Source organism: Rattus norvegicus, chromosome 20, assembly GCF_036323735.1.
Source record: "Rattus norvegicus strain BN/NHsdMcwi chromosome 20, GRCr8, whole genome shotgun sequence".
Lineage (NCBI taxonomy): Eukaryota > Metazoa > Chordata > Mammalia > Rodentia > Muridae > Rattus > Rattus norvegicus.
The window spans coordinates 11,629,906-11,652,693 of NC_086038.1; the positions used below are offsets into that span (position 1 = coordinate 11,629,906).

At 48.6% G+C, this 22,788-nt stretch overlaps 1 protein-coding gene across 1 annotated transcript in view; it reads left to right on the plus strand.

Moving 5' to 3' along the window:
• The first annotated feature begins 5,673 nt into the window (after positions 1 to 5,673).
• Pcbp3 (poly(rC) binding protein 3) overlaps positions 5,674 to 22,788 on the plus strand; it is a 242,143-nt gene continuing 225,028 nt past the window's right edge. The window contains exon 1 of the mRNA XM_063279058.1: positions 5,674 to 5,733. The gene's annotated coding sequence lies outside the window, so the exon portion shown is untranslated. The remainder of the gene's footprint in view (positions 5,734 to 22,788) is intronic.

A 22,788-nucleotide genomic window follows, 5' to 3' on the forward strand; every position in this document is an offset into this window, starting at 1 on the left:
ATTTTTCAAATGGACCTCTCTCCAGTTGCTGGGCTAACTCCGCTGCCAAGGCCAGGAGAATGCTGGCGGCTCCCCAGGGAAGCATTTTAATCTCCAGCATCAAACCAGACCCCTTTTCCATCCGCCATCTGCCCGTCTCCAGCCACCTCCATCCAGGGAAACCAGGATGGGGCTGAGGGCCTAATCGGATCATAGCTCCGAGTTGTGCACTAATCAGATTGCCGTGCAGCCCGGTCTTGCCAGGGGAGCCTTCAGACTCCAGTCTAAGCCCGCTCAGACTGCACTCTCTCTCCTCCCATCTCAATTGGAGAGGAGTGGAGGTGAGCCTGGCATCTTAGAATTGCTCAGAGGTCTGCGTTAATGCAGTTTGCTTGGGGTAAGAGCAGGCTCCTGTCTGTGACCTTGAGGAAGTAATGCATTCTCTCTGGGTCCGGTACCCGGTAGTCAGTAACGAAATCTCTTCTCGGCTACCATGCTTGAGCCCTCTGGGTCTTCTTTGGGTATTTTTATAAGGTTGTAAACAGCCGGCCATCCCATTCCTCCCACGGCAAGGGGCGTCTTTCGAGGCCCTGTTGTTTCGCTTCCGGGGAGAACAGGTCAAACTTCCCCAGAGCAAGCTGTGCGGCTGGGTCAAAGGTCAAAGTCAGCCATTTGGCACGCGCAGAACAGAGTGCCAGGGGGCAGAGGGGATTGTAAGGGGGGCAGGCGCCCTGGCAAGGGTGAGGGTTTGGCAGCAGTTCTGGATCATGGGGGGAAGGCGGAAGCTGAGGTGAGTAATCCGGGGTAGCATTGTACCTGGTTGCTCAGTGGCTGGGAACCCACAGTGACTGCTTTCTTATTTGGGGACTGTATGCAGTTGGGCTTGACAGACCAATCACCTACCCTGGTTTGTATCCAACATACTTGCACACGCGCACGCACGCGCGCGCGCGCGCGCACACACACACACACACACACACACACACACACACACACACACACACTTTGCCTGGCTGTCCATCTTCCCCAAGTCAGATTCACTCTCCACAATGGAAGAGTCTGCTCTGGTGATGTGAAACCACATGGCCCCGCCTCCACCTCCACCCAGGTCCTATTCTGGAGTAGGCAAGCCACTCCCACCATCAAGGCTGCTTTGTGGTATGTGTTTGGAGGTCCAGGGCGGAAGAAAGTTCTTCCTCTTTCTTGGATGGTCCTGGGGTATGGGTGTAAAGTCTGAAAATGCTACAGCTACTTTGATACTATAAGATACTACATTGGTACTTATTCCTAAGATACAGTCAACATTAATTGATACCATAAGATACTATATTGATACTTATCCCTGTGAAACTATCGACACAAATTGATACCTATCGATACTTATATTGATACTATGAGATCTATGGAACACTGCCCATCATCTCCAGTCTAAACTCAAGGGTGGAAGTTCAGACCACGGTATTTCAGACCGGCTTGGAGTCTACGCTTTTTTTTTTTTTTAAGGAAAAGCTGTCTGTGAGCCACCATGTGGTTGTTGAGAATTGATCTCAGGACCTCTGGAAGAGCAGTCATTGCTCTTAACCGCTGAGCCATCTCTCCAGCCCTGATTGTTTACCTTGAAAGGGACAATTGAATGAGTTGGTTTCAAAAAGAAAGAAAAGAAGAAAATAAAAGAAATGCCCATCTAAGGTGGTTTGCCCTGGGCATCCTGGAGATTGGAGTGTGCTTCTGAACTGAATCGATGGCTCTTCTCGAACAGGAGAGCCCTTGACTGCTGGAGTTATCTTCCTTCCTTCCCTTCTTTAATTTTTATTTTAAAAATGATTTATTTGTATTTTATGTACATTGGTATTCTCCTTGAATGTTTGTCTGTGTGATGGTGTCAGATCCCTTGGAATTACAGACAGTTGTGAGCTGCCATGTGGGTACTGGGAATTGAACCCGGGTCCTTTAGAAGAGCAGCTGTTTTTTTGGGTTTTTTTTGTTTGTTTGTTTTTGTTTTTTGTTTTTTTTTTAACTGCCTGAGCCATCTCTCCAGCCCCTTGGAGTTTTCTTAATATCCCCATGACATCATAATTGTGTAATGATATAGGGCCAGGTCACCTGGCTCCGCTCTTCGCTCAGCCCTGTGTGACCCTTGTATGGCAGTAGCCTATTATCTTCCCGGAAGCATTGAGAATTGGAACTGTATCTCTGTCTCCATCCTGCAGACATGGAGGCCAGCCTGAGGAGGAAGCTGAGCTGTTACTGATGTCCTCAGTGGGGAGGGCAAGATGGTAGCTCTGAATCTCTGCACTCAACCAACTTACTGGGCTCTCACCTCGTTCCTCTTTCTTCCCCCTCCCCCTGCTGCCCTCCCTCCTCAGCAGATGCACTGTGGTAAGAGGAGAATGGGCAGGGCTATGCTCGGCTATTTCAGTAACTAATGTTTTACTCCTTCTGCCCCCCACCCCCGTCCCCACCACCATAGGACACATAGTTTCAAAATCTATATTCCCAGCATGCATCTGTTTCTCCCTTTGACTTTTTACAGCATCATCATAAACGTCTCATTCTGCCTCAGTGGATTCCACTTTGGTCCAGGGGAAGAACCTGCCACATAGTCCGCAATGTCTTTTCTAATTTAATTTAAATTGTTTTGAATTTGTTCAAAAATGGGCTATGCTGATTTGCGCCTCCTCTAATCATCCTGCCACCTCTGCCTTTCTTTTGTGTGCACTCATTCTCCAGTTCACAGGTCATCTGGTGATCGTATCTCGGCATTTTGCTCTGAGAGGACCAGACTTAGGAGCAACCTGCACTCAGGTTTCTGGATCCCGCCCTGGACACCCACCTTCTGACCAACTCTTTCTTTTTGTGACTTCCTGCTAGGTTTTCACTGGGCAGAGCCTCAGCTCTCCCATTGGTCTATTTCTTGCCTCTGAGCTCTTTTTAGTGAATCTCTGTACTACCAGGGCTGTGGCTGTGCAAAGCTTCACCTCAGTCTCTGTGTCCCCTACCCTACTCTTTCCTAGTTGGGCCAACTCCAGCAGTTGCTGAATCCCATGTCTGGTGGCCTGGCCCTGCCCAGTTCACTACACTGGCTGACTGAATCTCCTCATCCTTCAGCTACTTCTGCCCGGAATCAGGAGTCTGGGGCTTTACCCACATGGCTGGGGATGGGGTGGGGGAAGGGAGCCTGTCCTGTATGATGTCTTTACAGGGGGAGCAATGAGCTAAGAGTTCCAGGGTTTTTCCAGGATATGTCTCAGGCTCCTGTCTAATCCACAGCCTCCCCTGACCCATCGCCCCGCCCCCAGTGCCTGCCCAGGGCTGTCTGTAAGCAGGCGTTCCCTGCTGCCCTTCCCCTCCCCACAAGCTGTTGCCTTCATGCTGACCCGTCCCTTGGTGGAGATGGGTTCCCTGGCTGCTGTAGGTGATAGGGTGATAGGTCTCTGAGAATCACTCTAGTCTGCTGGAAGCCATGGGCAGGCTCTGTGATCTCTCTCTAGCCTCCTCGTTTCTAGATTGAATCTGTGAGTGAGGCCTGTGTGTATGTTTCTTGGTATTAAATTTATCTTGGTGGGAACTTATCACAGGGTACTGTTGTGACTTTCTTGAGAATTTTCCTTTTTTTTTTTTTTTTTTTTTTTTTTTTGGTTCTTTTTTTTCGGAGCTGGGGACCGAACCCAGGGCCTTGCGCTTCCTAGGCAAGCGCTCTACCACTGAGCTAAATCCCCAGCCCGAGAATTTTCCTGAGTGTGTGTGTGTGTGTGTGTGTGTCCGTGTCCATGTGTCCATCCCCTGACTCCATTCTTTTTTCTGAGGCAGGGGAATAACCACAGAACACCTGGTGTCTGTCTCACATGCTGGCGCCTGAGGAGGAGGATGGGACTCTGATCTCCGTCAGGGTTGTGGGACAGCCACATGGTAGGGGTCCCCAGTGCAGGGGCAGCCTTTGCTGACTCCCGTTGGGTAGGGGATAGCAGAGGTGAGTGGAGGCAAATGGACTCCGAGGTACTTACCCAGCCACTGAAGGTGTTGCCCATAGTCAAAACCAATGAAGAGGACAACCCAGTCCCGCCCAGGAAGGGTGAAAGGAACCGCCTTGAGGGACATTCAGCCTGGGGACGGGCTCTATGTCCAACACCCAGGGTCCCCACCTCAAGCCTGGCCATAGACCCTTCTTGCTGTTTCCCTCACAAGAGTCTAACAGGAGGTGAGGTTCCATGCCAAGCTGGCTGCCCCTACTGCAAGGACCAGAAAGATGCCTAGCTCAAAGCCAGAGCATCTGTCACAGGACATGGGTCACAGGGCATTTTTTTTTTTTAAGATTTATTTATTTATTCTATATAAGTACACTGTAGCTGTCTTCAGACACACCAGAAGAGGGCATCGGATCTCTTTACAGATGGTTGTGAGCCACCAGGTGGTTGCTGGGAATTGAACTCGGGACCTCTGGAAGAGCAGTCAGTGCTCTAACCACTGAGCCATCTCTCCAGCCCCACAGGGCCTCTTCTAATTGTGATTTTTTTCCTCCCTACCTCTTTCAAGATTATGCTTTGGTGTTGGTGAGATGGCTCAGTCTGTAAATATTCTCTCAGTACGTAAATATCCTCGTTGCCAAGTCTGACAACCCGAATTCAATGAGACCCACAGGTGGAAAGAGAGAACTCCTACAGGTTGGCTTGTGGCCTCCACGCATGTTCAGTGGAACATGTGCCCACACAAATACACACATGTACAGACACATGTGCATGCAAGTAAGTACAGTACATCTCCTTACACTTATGCTTCAGGGGCTGGAGATGCACCTCGGTTGGTAAAGTGCTTGCTTAACATGCAGAAGGCCCTAGGTTAGGTCCTCAGCACTTCATAAATCAGGTGACCTAGTTTTATGTCAATTTGACACAATTGATATCAGAGAGAAGGGAGCCTTGCTAGGAAAAAAAATGCCTCTATGAGATAAGGCCGTACACAAGTCTGTAAGGCATTTTCTTAATTAGTGATTGATGTGGGAGGGCCCAGCCCATTGTGGGCGGTGCTACCCCTGGGCTAGTGGTTCTAAGTTCTACAAGAGAGCAGGCTGAGCAAGCCATGAGGAGCAAGCCAGTAAGCAGCACCCCTCCATGGCTTCTGCACCAGCTCCTGCCTCCAGGTTCCTGCCCTGTTTGAACGCCTTTCCTGGCGTCCTTCAGGGACGGACTACAGTGTGGTAAGTCTAAGCCAAGTAAACCCTTTTCTCTCCAACTTGCTTTTTGGTCATGGTGTTTCATTGCAGCAATAGAAACCGTAAGTTAGACACCAGGCATGATGGTGTATGCCTGGATTCCTAGCACTTGGGAAGTAGAGGCAGGAGGATCAGAAGCTCAAAGTTTTCCTCAGCTCTATAGCAACATGCTTGAAACTAGTTTCAGGGTAACATGAGACTCAGAAAATTATAATACAGTCAACACCCCTGGAGTTTATGTAGGTCAGTGACTGTCTAAGTGAATGGCCAGCTGGGCATAAACCATCTGCCCTCAGAGAATCAAAGAGCAGGTGGAAATAACGTTCTCAAGGTGGGAATTACTCCAGGAAGAAGCACCTGTCTGTGGCAGGCCCCATGAGGTGCCACGGAACCCTTTCTCCTGTGGGCACCTTGCAGATAGATAGGAAAGCAACCTTGCTGGGGATTGTCCTTAACACAGGATTTTCTTGGAACGTACAGGTTCACCATGACGCCAGAGAGCCTGCCTGGGGGGCCAAGATGAGCCTGAGGAGTTTCAAGAGATGGTAAGTGGACATTTGGTTCATAGGACTCTACGCAGGATTTATCGGTAGAGAGAATTGATTCATCTTGAAACGCACAAGCCTGAGGACGTCTCCTAAGAGCTCAGGTGCTGGCCCTTTCTAGCCCACTCCCATGCCACATACCCTACACCAGGATCAAGTTCTCAAGGCTCAGGGTTAAGCTTTTAAGTCACCACGGTCTGCGTCCGTTTTAGAGAGGAGGCGCCAGAGAGTCTGCAGTTAGGGTTTAATGAAACTGCACTCAGTCTGCCTGGGTGCTTTGCCCTGTTGAGGTTCTGGTCCCACCCGTCCCATCCTAGGCTGTTTGGCAGGCTTGCCTCCTGCCCGCCTCTCTTTGTAGCCATGTGTTACGAATCAGCTGCCCCGACTTATTCTTCTGCTCTACCGGGATAGGAGAGGGGGCTTATGACTGTAGGATTTGGAGAAGTATCCCGCTGGCCTTGGCAGGCGTTGCCGTCAGCAGCACGGGCAGCTCTGAAAAGCAGCATCGAGAAGCGCCAAGCATCCGTTGCTAGTGTTCCGCGTCGGATCCCTCTGTTCCGGGACCCAGGACCGGAGGATCTGAAATCCTTGACCACTCCTGAGAACTTTCCCAGAAACTAAGAAGGTCCAAAGTCCCATGCTTTCAGCTCCTCACAGCCGTCCATCTTCATCATGGCTGCCCCCTGTTATTCCTCCCCGGGCTGTTCTCTGAATCGCCAGTTGCCCTCTCCTCACTGCAGCTGCCACCGCCGCCACCACTGCCGTTACTTCCTCTGTCTTCCCCGAGTTAATGATATGGATCAAAAGTAAGCAAGCAGATCATTCCCAAAAAGCCTTTCAAGGACTTAATGAGGCAGCAGCAGGAAACAGCACAAGATGGCCTCCCAGCTGGCTCAAAGAGTGAACCAGATAGCTTCCGTATTACGCTTTGCTTGTCTTTCATGGGCTTTCTATTGGGACAGGAGGAGCTCTCTCTCCTCCTGTGTGAAAATGGCGTTAGGCACATCTGGAGCAAGTCTCTCTCTCTCTCTCTCTCTCTCTCTCTCTCTCTCTCTCTCTCACACACACACACACACACACACACACACACACACACACACTATTAATAACTATTCTCAAGAAAGACATAGCAGGACCCCGTAAGTTCCTACCCAGACACCTCAACCCTGGGTATGTAGGTATATTCAATAGATAGGCAGGGGGTTGGGGATTTAGCTCAGTGGTAGAGTGCTTGCCTAGCAAGCGCAAGGCCCTGGGTTCGGTCCCCAGCTCCGAAAAAAAGAAAAAAGAAAAAGAAAAAAAAATAGATAGGCAAGTTAAACATGTGTGTGGCGGCACATGCCTTTAATTCCAGCATTCCAAAGGCAGGTCTCTTGAGTTCAAAGCCAGCCTGGTCTACAGAGAAAGATCTAGGCCAAGCCAGGGCTACATAGTGAGACCCTGTCTCGAAAACAAAAACAGGTCAGGCATTTGTTGATTACAAATCATAAATAATTTTGTTTTGGAATGACTTTTGATATATATATATATATGTATATATATATATATATCATTTATTAAAGAAGAAAGAATAGTCACATGCCGAGACAATTTATCCCTATGTCAAGAACTGCTGACATGGCTATCCTGCTGCTGCATCTGCTTTGGCCCATAATGTCTGCCTGAGCTGCTGGTCCTAGTGGCTTCTCTGGGCCCTGTGTACAGCTCAGTGTCCTCTGCCTGGTTCCCCTGCAAAGCGGCGTTTAAAGCTGATTTGTATTTTAAACACGGAAGCGCCGTGGCTCCCAGCCCTGCACACCGCATTACGGGCCCTGTCCTGGTTCCATTAGCTAATGACGCTTCTTCTCAGCCTTCATTTGTAGGAGCAGAACTTGGCTGGATTCTCTAAGCTCTCCCTAGTCACGGTGACTCGCTTGCCCCTTGTTTGTCTTCCCCGTTGACAGCAGATCTTTCCCTGGTCTACTTGGCCCCACCCTGGCCTGCTCCTGTCTGAGAAAGACATGATTGCCCTTGACGTGTGCGCTAGTGTTGTTATCCTCATGGGGGAAAGATAGCTAACGGAAAAACGGAAGGAAGGATTTATTTTGGCTTGTGGTTTCAGAGGGCACACCCCATTATAAAGGGGGAAGGTATGACAGAACGGCTAACATCATGGTGTTGAAGTAGAAAGAATGTCTGTTTAATGAGATTTTCTTTCCTCTTTCTCTTTTATCCCATGCATCCCCCTAGCCTATGAAGATAGGATATCCAGGGTGGATTTCAGCTAATCCCTTCTAGAATTCTTATAGACACTCCGAGAAATGTGCCTTACCAATCTCCTAGGTGATTCCATACCTAGCTAAGCTAACAGGAGACCATCACACCTCACCTAGGGTCAAGCTAAGCTCCAGACCTGAGATGAGGGACAAGAAGCAAATTAGCACCTAGGATCCCTGGTGACCATTGGAGCCTTTGGGCTTGTTCAGCACGTTGTAAAATGAGGCAGAAGCTTCCTAGTCTAGGCTCCTGGCTTTCATGAGCCATTGACTGGCAAGTAGGGTTTGTTGGGATTAAGGTGAAGGCACCATGAGGCAATCCTTCTGTTCCTGTCATGTTTGGTCACCTTCCTCAGGGTAAGACATCATGGAGTGCCATAGAGGCTGAACTAGGGAATTCTAGGCCCGCTCATCATGTGACATCCAATGATGAACACTTTTACTGGCTTAGGTTCATTCTAGTTTCTGGGTGGACTTGCATGTGTCTTGATAAAATACAGGAAGGCCGTCTCTACCCCAGCAAATTCCTTTTGAAGATCTGGTTCCTCCCTGCTGCATTCCCTCCTTGCATCAAGGAGGACCTGTCAGGAAAGAGTAGCAGGAAACAGGCTAGAACAATGTTTGTGACTCTACTTCTTGACCCTGGCCTTCCTACAGAGTCAAGTTCATTGTCCTTGCTGGCCTGGGATGTTCGCAACCTCGCCCTCCTAGCTATGGCCTTCTTGCAGAGTCTCACTTGACACCCTTAACACACATTTGCATCCTTAGGCTTTGAGCCTTGGGCTTAGTGAGCCTGCCAGAGTTGGTACCTTGCTGCTTCCTGTGAGATGACTGTTTTCCTAAGGAACCAAGAAGGCAGGTAGCAAGCTGGGAGAAGGTTCTGTCCTCTTGTAGCTCAGATAGAGATAGTGGAAGAACAGACTCAGTAGACCAGTGGAAGAAACTTCCAGATGGCTGAGGTATAGCAGGCTGGATCCCACACCCAGTTAACGTAGGCCTGTGCTGCCAGGATCCTTCTCTCCAGCAGGACAGTGGTGGCCCTGTACATACGACCCCAGTGGCAGTAAGTCTCCACCATGTGACAGGACGCTGTCCTGGGGATGCTTCTCAAGGTCCTCAAGGGTCAGCAGAGAAGCAAAGTTCTTTCTGGGCCTCTTCCACCTGCTGTCCTTGTGTCCAAAGTCTCTCTGAAGGTTGGGGAACAGGGACGAGTCGACTGGGTTTTGCTTATATGGTCACCTGACTTGCTTGTGTATCCCCTGGACTAGAGGGTAATTTGTATCTTTTTTCCCCCTCTTTTGTGGAGAAGTGGGTATCTGGGAGATTCCTAGTGTGATATTGCTCTTCCTGGACTCTTTTTTTAAGAGGAACGGGAGATATCTATTAAGACACATGAGCTTCAAGCTGCTGTCCAGTTGCGTGGATCTTGGCAGTTAAGGACCAGGGTCTCACTCTGTCCAGGAGACACACAGCCAATGCTCGGAGAACCATGTGGCTCTCACAACGAAGCTGCGGTGTAGGTCCAGGACCTCAGGAGCTCAATGAGGTGAGGTGTTTCTGACTCCATGGGCTCCCTCCTTCCAGAAAATATGAAAAAAAAAATCCCTCCGTTTTCCAAATGTGTTGATAAAGAGCAATGTCTTAATATTATATGTGGAATATTCTCTTTGACCTAAACGATGCCCTTTTGTTGTTGTTCTTAAAATGTTAATAGTAATCGCAACACTTGAGAGCATGGGCCCGACCCAGGAGGCATAGGTACTGGTAGGACCCTGGGGACAATGTAAGTAAGGAGTAGGGCATGGCGTATTAGGAGCCATGTGCAGACACTTACGTAGGGAAGACTTGTCATCTGAGTGTGTGACCCATGCAGGGAGTCAACCCTTGTTTGGGGGTGCAAATCCATATCCCCAAGATTAGCTATGGCACGAGGCACTACCCCTCAGCTAGGAGCCAAGAGATTTATATTTGGACCCGTTATCAAATAAGCAGTGGCAGCCTCCAGGATGCGAGTCCCATTGAAAGTCGGTGCTTCCAGGTCTGTCCTTGACCTGAGGCAGACCCATGGCTAATTTCACAGTGAGTTATCACTTGAGAGACTGCTTTCCTCACCCCGTGACTGGCCGGATGTTTGTTCCGGGCCCTGAGCTCCATTTTCCCCTCAGCCCCATTGCTGCATCTCAGGTGTTCCCTGAAATTTGCCAGAGTCCACCCCCACCGCCGTACTTCAGTGGCGCCTTAGACCTGCTCGTTCAGACACGATCAGGTCTACCCACCACTGCAACTGTGGGAGGAAGGAGAGGAGAGAGGGTCACATTCCCGTGCGGATCCCAGGGGACACCATGCCTGCTTCTGGCCTCTGGCCCAGCCGAGTAACGTCACCACTTGGCTCCGGGCCACTCTGCGGACTCTCTGGGCTTCTGCAGCTTCCCTCTCAAGGGCAACCATGGGAACCGTTTCTGAATGGTGCGGCGACCTTGAGAGACTATGTACGGAGGCCCCCTACACATAACTCAAAGTTCTGCCTCAAGGTGTGAGGATTGAGCGGAGGGAGGATGGAAATTGAACGCTGGGTAAAATTCTTGAAGAGTTATCATTCCTGTTCCAAAACGTTCTCCAGAAATCCTTCTGGGAATAGTGTGCAAACATGGACACCAGTAACTGTCCACAGTAACTGTTACTGGGAGACTCGGCCTCAGCCTCATCAAATCTTTGTCAAGATCCTCATGTGAGCCAGTACTCATTCAGTCTCTCATCCACTCATCCACTCATTCATTCGTTCATTCATTTATTTGTTCGTTCATTCATTCATTCATTCATTCACTCACACATTCTCTTATTCATTCATTCACTTATTTGATCATTCATTCACTTATTCGATCATTCATTCACTTATTCATTCATTCACCTATTCAATCATTCATTCACCTATTCAATCATTCATTCACCTATTCAATCATTCATTCACTTTTCAATCATTCATTCATTCACTTAGTCATTCATTCACTTATTCATTCATTCACTTATTCAATCATTCACTTTTCAATCATTCATTCACTTATTCATTCATTCACTTATTTGATCATTACTTATGTATTTGATCATGTATTCATTCATGTATTCATTCATTCACTCATCCATTCATGTATTCATTCATTCATTCATGTATTTAATCATTCACTCACTCCATTTTTTTCATTCTTTCATCATGCATCCTTGGGGTTGCCCTGTATTGAAACAAACACATCTGAAATATGAATGACTCAAGCACTTTAGTGGTAGTCCAAGATGGGTCTCTGTCTGGTGGGAGTGCCCTAACCCCTCTCCATCTTGCCCATCCTCTCTGTGTCCCCTGGAGAAGGTTGGCAGAGTTTAGTGGGCACAGCTGCTTTCAGGGGTGATAGAGGTTCACAAGAACATTTCCCCTGGAAGGTCTGTCATGTTTCGGTACATATTTCAGTTTCATAATAAATAGACTGAAACTCAGACACGACATTGCTTCTCCTCCGAAGACTGACTTTGTGTAATTATTTCTGTCACCAATCTGAGTTGACACAGTAATTGGGAAACCAGCTGGATACCGTTTCGTAAGGCAAGTTAATTAATCAAATTTTAAACTATTTTTTCCTTCCCCTCTTTTTTTTGAAAATGGGGTTAAAATTAATTAATATATGTGCATGATAAATTTTAAACGCCATAAAGGTGATAAAACTGGAGACGATCTTTCTCTGCTCTGTCTTACACATGTAGTCTTCCAGAAAAATGGTTTGCAGAAACCAAAGAGGATGCATGAGAGAACGTATGAGCCTCCGACCAAAAAGTTAAATACATGGATGAGATCACACTCTACAACACAGCTCTGTCTTGACATTGAATAAACAGCAACAAGTAAGCATGAACTATTTGGGTTAAACCTAGCTTTTTTTGAACTCTATTTTGTTGTTGTTGTTGTTGTTGTCAGAGGAGGTGTATGACACTTGTGACCAATACTTGTGGCTCTGTCAGGGTTGCTTTCTGTGTTTGGAGCCATGTTCTTAGGTGCATATGAGTTCAACACTGATATGACCTAGAGAGCTACTCTTCTCTTCTTCAACCTTCACGCCATCTACTTTGACTTTGGAGGCCGTCTTGGTGATTTAGCAGCTAGCTCTCCACTGGGTAGTGTTGGCTTAATAAGTCATCACCTTTTCTTTTTTCCCCAATATCGCCATATCCCATGTTCTAAAGAACAGGCTTATACAATTGCAATAGTAGTACACTGTATATGATATAAACACCCCAGGCAAGAAATGAGGAGGAAGTTCTTTCTCCCAACCCCAGGAAGCCCCAGGAAGTAAGTGGTAGGTGTTTTCTACAGATCCTTGGTAGCACTTAATGTGATTTTAGGCCTCACAAAATGCCTTCATAAAGACCTGCCATCGCCTGGCAAAATTGGTTAGGATCATGTACGGCCTTGCCTGAGTTTGTTTTACAGATTACACAAGCAAGCAAAGAGAATCTACTACAGAGCTAACAGTACAGACACTATGGAAGATAACCCAAGAGTTGCCCTTTTTCAAGTGCTATGAAACGTGTGTACCTATACACACACACACACACACACACACACACACACACACACACACACCATTACTTTTTAAATTCTCACCATTTGAAGCTTCAACTTCTTCTGTGCTGGGGGGCTTCTCTTCAGCCTTTGGTGACTGGGTGTGACTGGGAATTTGGAGGATACAAAACTCCTGGAGCTCATTTTAACCGTAGTTCTTTTGATCCTCTTTTCTAGCCACATGTGACTTGCTTTCTGGCCAGTCCCTGTGCTGCTTAGTCTTATGTCAACTTGACACAGGGTAGAGTCATTTGGAACGAGGGAACCTTAACTGAGAAAATGCCTCCACCAGATTGACCAGTGGGCAGGCCTGTGAGGCAATTTCTTGATTAGTGATTGATGTGAGTGAGCCCAGTGCCACCGTTGGGCAGGTGGTCCTGGACGGTATAGGGATGTGGGCTGCATAAACCATGAGGACCAAGACAGTAAGGGACATTTCTCCATGACCTACCTCTGCATCACTTCCTGCCTTGAGTGAGTTCCTGCCTTGCGCACCCTTGATGATGGGCAAGCTGTAAGCCAAAGTAAACCCCTTCTCCTCACGTTGTCTTTGGTCATGCTATTTGACCACAGCAATAGAAACCTTCTCTAAGACAGTCCCTAGAGCATTCCTCTTGTGGAGTCTTCCAGAGGTCAAGCACTCAGCTCTCAGCATGGGAACTGATTTGTAGGCTCAGCAAATTTCTGACAAAACTTCCATGCTGGTGGATGTCTTTGTGTGTGTGTGTGTGTGTGTGTGTATGTTCATGAATGCATATGTGTGTTTGTATGTGTGTGTGCAATGTGTGTGCAGGTATGCAATTGTGTGTGGAGGCCCAAGTTTGATGTTAGGGATCATCCATGATTGTTATTTTGCCTCATTCGTTGAGGCAACCCCCTGAGCTCACTGGCATGGCTTGTCTCCCTGGCCAGCTTGCTCTGAGAATCCCTACCTTCCAAGGCTGGAATTGCAGGTGGGCCACTCCACCCTCTTATCATTTTACATGGGTTCCAGGGAATCTGAACTCATGTCATCATATTTGCCTAACAAGTGCTTTAGCCTCTGAAGCATCTCTCCCGTCCCTCGGGCTGGCAAATTTTAAGCCAAATGCTGTGTGGTTGAGTTCGGAGTTGGGAGAAAATGCAGCTTCACGGTGGGACAGTCACCTCTTGATTCCCTAAAGACAGTTGTGTCTGTAGCCTCGGGGTGCTGGTCACATGGGGAATAACTAAAAGCAATGGTATAAACAAAGACTGCCTTTAAGAAAATACTTGACTTAGTTATATATTCATGTTAACATAGTGCACAGAGGGGACTGGGATTCACAAGTGGCTCCCGTGCCCTTAAAAACTCAACGCAGCTCCTGAGGCTGGCGTGCATCACCCCCAGCACACTGTTCATCTGCATTTTGTTTACCAAGAGTTTTTTTTTGTTGTTGTTGTTCCTGATATATCCTTTCTTTCTTTTTTTTTTTTTTGAAGATTGATTTATTTATTTTGTATGAGTACACCGTAGCTGTCTTCAGACACACCAGAAGAGGGCATCAAATCCCATCACAGATGGTGGTGAGACCCATCCCCCACATGCACCTAGACCTCTAAACTCAGGACCTCTGGAAGAGCAGTCAGTGCTCTTAACTGCTGAGCCATCTCTCCAGCCCCTACACTCTTTCAACCGGCAGATTTTTGTTTCGATTTATTTTCTAGAAGTTATTTACTGGTACATGTGAGACATGGGCCAGGTTGGGACACCCTGAGACAGAGACGGGCCCTGGGTACCAGATGGGAAGGTGAGGGTGTTTAGAGGGGCTAACCCATCTGTGCTGCCTCAGACCATTGTGGGTGTGAGTGGCACCCACACAGATGCAGGCTTCACACCCAGCATGTGACATCACACACACACACACACACACACACACACACACACACACACACACACGAAGCATATTTTCTAGCCTCTCATCCACACGTCCATGCTCCCAAACACACACACGCACAGTGCTTGCTACACTACCCGTACCCACAATCCCCCCTTTACACGTCTTCATACTCACGTGCACTTCATCTCCAGCCCTCCTCCCTCACACATGCACCCTGTATGCTGCCCTCACAGATCACCACAGACCAGGTGGCAAAGAAACAGAAGTGTATGTTCTCTCAGCCCTGTCATCTGCCCAAGCAGTGGATGGGATGCCTACTCTGAAGGCAGCAGGGAGGCTCCTCCCTGCAGGATCCCGCCCCTAGGGCTGCTGCTGTGGTTCTCAATGTCCCTACCCAGCAGCCACATCTGCTTATCTTCTTCTGCCTTCTTACCTTAGATCTCAGCTACCTCCTCTCTTCACTTACGTCAATGTTGTCATCTTTACTCCAGGAGGACCCTTTGTAACTCAGCACCCACAAAGATTTCTAAATGAGAGGACATCTACAGGTTCTAGGTGCCTGTGGGGGATGGGGCACTGCTACTTAATCCAGGACACACTTCACATCCATTTGTATCTTACACAACACTTACCTCTACTCTGAACACAAACCCCACAACTCACACCCCTGGCCTGTACCCCTAGGTGCCCCATATCCCATTCAACCCATCCCCGTTCCCCACTTTCAGCCATCAGCTGCTTCTCATGGCCTCCCCAGTCCAAGATAAGATCTGAAAACTGAGAAGCCCTCACTGTTGTGGAAACCATGTGGGGACCAGGCAGAGCCAGGCTAAGGTGGGCTGCTGGACCATAGGGGCTGAGATGAAGCCTGGTGAAGGAGGATCGGAGGGGGAAGCCCCCTTTCCCTGGGTCCCTCCTTTGTCAGCACAGGGACACCCCAGCTGTTGCTAAGGTCCTGAAGCAGCTAAGGCCTGGTTCCTTTAGTACATGGTCACCGATCTTCCCTGACTCCTGCTTTCTATGGAATGTGTGTGTCCGTGCCTGACATGAGGTTGTTAAGGCTGGCCCTGTGCTTTGTGTATTCAGATGCTGAGTTCTGCGCCCCGAGATCAAGTTGCAGTCTGGGCATGGGCATTGCACTGACCAATGTCCTGTAAAGAATGTCCCCCAGTAATCTCTGATAAAAGGCTAGAGCCTGTGACTGGGCAGGAGAGAGAGGGAGGAAGGCGGGACTTGAGATCAAGTAAGGGGTCTCAGGTGGGGATCATGAGGCGAGGAAGAGAGAGAAGGAGGTCACCATGAGGCAGGATGAATCATGTGGATGGACCACAAGCAGGTAGCCTATAGGAGTTGGCAAGTAATGGGGCATTTATCTTGTTATTAATAGCCTAACCGAGTTATAATAGTCCCAGAGGAGGGGTTGGGGATTTAGCTCAGTGGTAGAACGCTTGCCTAGGAAGCGCAAGGCCCTGGGTTCGGTCCCCAGCTACGGAAAAAAAAAAAAAAAAAAGAACCAAAAAAAAAAAAAAATAGTCCCAGAACCTGCCCAGCTTAGCTTGGTAGCTTGTTCATAGATTCTGGTATCTCTGTGTTGTTTATGCGGGAGCTAAACAGGAAAGAGTAGGGCAGAACCTCTCCCATAAACTTACTGCAAATACAAAGTAGTAAGGTTAATGAGGGACAGCTGCCGGCACAGCTGAGGACTTCAGCAATCAGGGCTCCTGTGACCCCTGGGTGTTGAAGCTGTGGATGGGGGAGGGGAGGCACAACGATCACAACGTGATAGCCAGTGGACAGGAAGCCCTGAATCAGCCTCAGGGTGTCACAGACCTGGTAGGGGAATGCCTCGAAACAGAGGAAGAGGCAAACATGACTTGTCAGTTCGTCTCAGACAAGTGGAGCCTTAGGTAGAATAGAACGACGTTACAGTGGCTCACTTTGGTCTCCGCGGTCATGGGTTCCGATTCAGTGGCCCGTGCCAGTCTCCACATCGTGTGTCCTATTAACATACCTTTTCTTCTCTTCGGCTGTCGAACCCACTGCAGATTCACTCTCTCTCCCTCTGCATATATCTTGGGCAAGCACATGCCCAACTTCCTGCTTTTCCTGGTTTGACTGTTTAAGAAGGTGGGGGCCAGAGAGGCTATCACTTTACATTCCAGGCAGTTGTGAGATGCCCAGTGTTGCCTAATGCCTGAGGAAGCCAGAAGAGGGCATACAGATCTTTTTGGAGCTGGAATCACAGGCAGGTATGGGCTGCTAGGTGTGCTAGGAACTCTACAAGAGCAACAAGTGCTTTTAACTACTAAGCCTATCTCTCCCACTCTTCCGTGTTATTGGCTCCTGTGCTCTTGACTCCTCCCCTTGCTCTTGACTCCTCCCCCTTACTCTTGACCCCTTCCCCTGTGTTCTCGACTCCTCCCCCTGTACTCTTGACTCCTCCCCTGTGTTCTTAACTCCTCCTTCTGTGCGATCTTTTTGTCCAGGAGAAGTAACGCATGCTGTCCCCTCTAGGGCACTGGGGGTGGATGACCCATAGACCTCTTTCCGTTTTTGAATTCTGCCTTTTATTCCACAGTAACAATGCTCAAGCCGCTATAATCTTCGTAAGACTTTGGATTTCCTATAAATCTTATAGAGAGCTCACTCAAGCCCTAAATATTGTTATGAAGCCTTTAATCTCATGGCACTAGCCAATGAGACACTTCTGAGATATTTCCGAAGTCTCCATAGAAGATATGGAAGCCACATCCAAGTCAAGATCATTGACCAAAGGCTTCAGTTGATTTGAGATGTTTGCTATGAGGTCTTCTCTTACTTTAAGAACACTCTGGTATCAGGAAAAGTTAGATGACAGTTTCAAACTCAACCAAATGTTGACTGTTTGTTTAAAGTTTTACTTAAAGATTTAAAAATTCTTTAGTGAGGCTGGAGAGGTTTTCTCGATAATTAAGCTCAAAGCTGCCTGTCACTCTAGTTCTAGGTGACCTGATGTCCTCTTCTTGCTGCCATGGGTACCGAGCACACACGTGGTACACAGACACAAATGCAGGCACCCACACATATACATAAGATAAAAATAAATATTCTAAAAGTCCTATATTATTTTATTTATACAGACCAGTATACAGACTCAAAGGGATTTTTTGTTGTCTGTTCTCTCTCTCCCTCTTTCTGTTTTTCTCTCTCTTCTTCCTTTCCTCTCCCGCCTCTCTTTCTCTTCCTCTCTCCCTCCCTTCCTCTCCCCCTCCCTTCCTTCCCCCCTCTCCCTCCCTTCCTCCTTCTCTCCCTCCCTCTCTCTCTTTCCCTCCATCTTTCCATCTCTCTCTCCCTTAGCCTCTGTCTCCCCTTCCCTCTCCTCAGATCTGAGTCTCCCTGGAGGCCTGACTCTCAGTGCTGCAGCCTCTCAAACAAGGTGGCCCTTCCTCAGTGAGTGAACATCCTTCTCTATTTATAATTTGATGAGTTCTTGGTAGTTGGTGGGAACTTTAGGAGGAGGGCCTAGTAAGAGAAAGTAGGTCATCGTCTGTGTCTTTGAAGGACCTGTCTTGGCCCTACCTCCTTCCCTGCTTGCTACTTTTCTGTCACGTGAGCGAGCGGAAGAGCCTTGCTCCCGTGTTCCCTGTTATGATGCTCTGCTTGTCCTGAGTCGGGAACAGTGGAGCCAGCTGCTGACCAGCGAACTTTTCAGGGATTTTGTCGCATGGTGGAAAATAGCTAGCATGCTCTCTTTCTCCCTGTCCTTTTCCTTTCTCTATCTTTGTCCTTCCCAGTCCCTGTCTAACTGTCTGTCCGTCTGTGTCTCTGTCTCTCTCTCTTTCTCTTTGTCTGTCTCTCCCTCCCTCCCCCCCACCCCCATTCCTATTTTTCTGTCTCTTTGTCTCTTTGTCTCTTTTCTTCCCCAGCCCTGTTTTTCTCTTGAATTCTATCCTGCAGATTCTCCAACCACCTGGCGATCCCGGTTCAAAGCTGCCCATTGTCTCCCGTCTAAGAGACAATTGGCATACTTTGTCCAGATTTGTACTTGTTTAAAGAGAGAGGAAATCTGGACCCAATTATTCCATTACGGCTATTAGTGGAAGTCACCGTTTTAGTTTAATTACAGACATTTTTGTCTTGCTGGTTTTTTGAAAGGTAATTTCGGAATAAAGGATTCTCCATGAAAAGTTATTTTCTCACAGACCTTTGGGGTTGGGGGGGGGAGTACTATTTCATGACTTTCTGTGTTGTTTAACAGACACTTAATTGTTATTTAATTAAATTATCTTTGGTTCTTCTTTCTAGCTGCTTTTAGACTCTCTTTGTCTTTGAAAAAAATTCCAGTCTTGCTTGGATATATCTAGGCGTGGCTTGTTCCTTTTTACATTCACTGAAGCTTTAGGGTCTGACTGGCACCTGGGGCTTTTTTTCTCCCTCCAGCTCTTCCCCATCACCTCAGCTCATTCCATCTGTTCTCTCCTTCTAATTAATCTCAGCCACCTCCACAGATCCTTGATCCCCAAGGCGCTCTCTCTGACACGAGGTACTTCTCATCTCCATCCTCTGTGCTATGGACTGGCGGCCTTTGTTGTTATCGTTTGGGTATGAAATGTCCTCTACAAGTTAATGGCTTTCCTCAGCTGCTGGAGCTGTTTGGGGAGGCTGTGGAAACGTTAGGAGGTGTGTGGCCTGGGTCAATGGAAGGTCGTATGGGCCTAGTTCTGGTTGAGCAGGCTGGCATCTGACTAGTATGATGGTGGTGTAATGGGTTCCTTTAGTGTCCTGTGGCCATAGCCACAGCTGTCCCAGATGCCACCCTTTCCCTGCCAAGAGGGGCTGTGGGCTGTCTCTCCCTCGTTTCTGTAAGGCGTTCTGTCACAGAATGAGAGATTGACCGGTATCCAGCATGGTCAGACTTCATGTGTATCCGGGTGGGATTTGTTGCTGTCTTTTTCAATGGTTTCAGGTCCACCCTTCCTTTTCTTTTTCTTTCTTTCTTTTTAAAAGATTTATTTATAGGTAAGTACACTACTGCTGTCTTCAGACACACCAGAAGAGGGCATCAGACCCTGTTACAGATGGTTGTGAGCCACCATGTGGTTGCTGGGAGTTGAACTCGGGACCTCTGGAAGAGCAGGCAGTGCTCTTAACCGCTGAGCCATCTCTCCAGCCCCCAGCCATCCTTTTCGTAGTCCTAACTTTGTGTCTGTGTCTGCTTCTTGGTTTTGATGCCCTCCCATTTATCTAGTTTTAGTCCCTTCCCTTCCCTTCCCTTCCCTTCCCTTCCCTTCCCTTCCCTTCCCTTCCTTTCCCTTCCTTTCTCTTCCCTTCCTTTCTCTTCCCTTCTCCCCCCTCCTCTTTTTCTCCCCCTCCTTTTCCCTCTCCCTCTCCCTCCCCCCACCTCTCTTGGACAGGGTCTCATGCATCCCAGGCTGGCCTTGAACCTGCTATGAGCTACCACACTCAGTCTCTGGGGTCCTGAAGTCCTAACCCAGGGTTTCCCCCATGCTGGGCAGGTGCTTTACCAGCAGAGCCACACCCCCAGCCCAGTACCTTTTCTTGTTTATTAATCATCTTTTCCAGAGGACACTGGCAGCTCAGGGTCACGATGAGCCGCTTTCTGGTTCTGTCTTGGGGTTCTGGGAGGTGACTCAGGCCTCACGCTGGCTGCCAGAGCAGGCTCTTGCTTTCTGTTTTTAACTTCTCCTGACCACTCAGCTGGGTCTGAAGTGAAGGCTACTTCTGAGGGTTTCGTTCTTTCAGGTCAGATGTCTCTATTCAAGGTCCCTGTGGGTTCCCCGACTCACTGTTGTCTTTTGAAATCAGGACGCCTGTTCCCAAGAGTCCTTGAACCTCTGAACTCTGTTTCTTTAGGTGCTTTGGGAACTCAACTGTTTTCTTTTCTCGAAGCTGCTCCGTCAAGCTTTAGAAACTGGGAACAGTTTGTCTGCCATGATAAGTCAGCGATTCTCTGTTGGGATGACGTGTCTGAGAGTTAACTTGTCAATGGACAACTAGAGATTGTTTCTGGAAAATGTCCTTGCCTCCGATTCCCCGCTGTAGGGATAATGTAGAGAGATGGATTCTGTCCTCAGAACGTATCTAGGGAGTCGTCAGGGGTCCTGCAGGTCCTGGACCTGTAACATTACTGCCCTCACCTCTTTTACATGCTGGACAGTGGAACTCAAGAGGCAAGGTAGTATTAGGGTTAGAGCCCAGACCCAGCAAAAGGCCATGAGCTCTGCCTGCTACTTGACGAGAAGCAGTGTCAAGGGGAGGAGATCCAACCACACCATCTGCTAGACCAGTGGTTCTCAACCAGTGAGCCAAGACCCCTTTGGGGGCTCAAAAGACCCTTTCACAGGGGTCACATATCAGACATTCTGCATATCAGATATTTGCATTATGATTCATCCCAGTAGCAAATTACAGTTAGGAAGTAGCCACAAACATAATTTTTGAGTCTCCACATAATTTTTGGGGTCACCACAAACTGAGGAACTGTATTAAAGCGTTGGAGCATGAGGAAGGTTGAGAATGCTGAACTAGACCTTAGATGAGATCTGGGCCCCAGCTACTACAATCTGGAGCTTGGCACCTGCTTGGCCATTCAGAAGCTCTTGGGCACCTCACCCCATTGTGGGCCTCATAGGATGCAACTGTACTCGGGATGCTACATTCTGGGGTTGCAGGACAAAACCCATTTCCCTATTCCTACTGGGGGATCCTACTCTGGTGTCCATTGGAGACCTTTAAGCCTGTGAGGATGTCTCCCCAATCTTTGTTATGAACTTTCTACCTCTGAGCTACAGAAGCTGCAAATACACATGTTCAGTGCCCTACTCTTTCCCCGTTAACTGTAAAGCTGTGCTTGGAGCTGGGACTCTGTAGAGATATCATAAGCCTCACCAAATGGTAGGCAGGCTCTGGTCGGGGGACTTAGAGGCAGAAGCTGATAAGGATAGGGGCTCTGACTGCACCCACCACTGTGAGGTTGTCAAACATGATGATCTTTGTTGATCAGGTCTGAGTCACACACTGTCTCTCCTTGCCACACTTAGCTTTGCAAGGCTTTGAAGGTTTCTATGGACCTATAAATGTGTCTATCCCCTTCAGATTGGCCACTTTGTTTTCTGTATTCGGAGACTGCTATCTGCAAACTCCTTAATGTTTTCCTGTAGAACAATGGCCCAAGCCCATCCAGCCCCCTAGTTCCCAGGGGTCCTGGCCCTGCCCTACACCTGTGTGATGACGCATGTCCCCTCTGCCCCCTACCTGTGTGGTGCGTGCCTGCTCTGCTCCCACCTGTGTGATGCCTTCTCTGCTCCCACCTGTGTGGTCCATGCCTGCTCTGCTCCCACCTGTGTGGTGCCTGCTCTGCTCCCACCTGTGTGATGCCTTCTCTGCTCCCACCTGTGTGGTCCATGCCTGCTCTGCTCCCACCTGTGTGGTGCCTGCTCTGCTCCCACCTGTGTGGTGCCTGCTCTGCTCCCACCTGTGTGGTGCCTTCTCTGCTCCCACCTGTGTGGTCCATGCCTGCTCTGCTCCCACCTGTGTGGTCCATGCCTGCTCTGCTCCCACCTGTGTGGTCCATGCCTTCTCTGCTCCCACCTGTGTGGTCCATGCCTGCTCTGCTCCCACCTGTGTGGTCCATGCCTTCTCTGCTCCCACCTGTGTGGTCCATGCCTTCTCTGCTCCCACCTGTGTGGTCCATGCCTTCTCTGCTCCCACCTGTGTGATGCATGCCCGCTCTGCTCCCACCTGTGTGATGATGCCCACATCATCCCCCCCTATCCCCACCTGTGTGATGTGTCCAGCCCTCCTCTTGCTCACACCTCCTCCTCACACCTTCTTGTCAGGACATGTGTCCTGCCCAACACAGTCTCACAGTCCTCACCTTTTAGTGGAAACACGGTTCTTTGCATTTTAATCAACGACATGCCTCAAGCTCATAGCGCTTCTGTTTGGTTTCCCCACGAGTTCTCTGTTCCTCGGTCTTTGGAGTTGGTGACTCTTATTCCATGCATATCCTCTTGGATTTGGCCTGTTACGAATCATGATTCTTTCAGTGGTTACCCCTGGGACTGGGTTGGAACAGCTTTAGTTTGGTGTAAATTACTCCTATCTTCTCAGGCCGGATCCCCCAAGGACCGTGGACTCTTCAGCTAACATTCTCCCACGTTTTAATTTTGCCATCCCCTCTGGGGTTTGCTTCTGCTTGCCTCTCCGCCTTCCCTTGCTTTGCCTCCCTTCCTTCCCCTCAAGCCTATGTCTGGGACTCACTTCCTCCTTCAGAGCAGGTTGGCTATCAGTGATAACATGGTGGTCTCTTCACAGCTGTTTCTCTCTTTCCTTC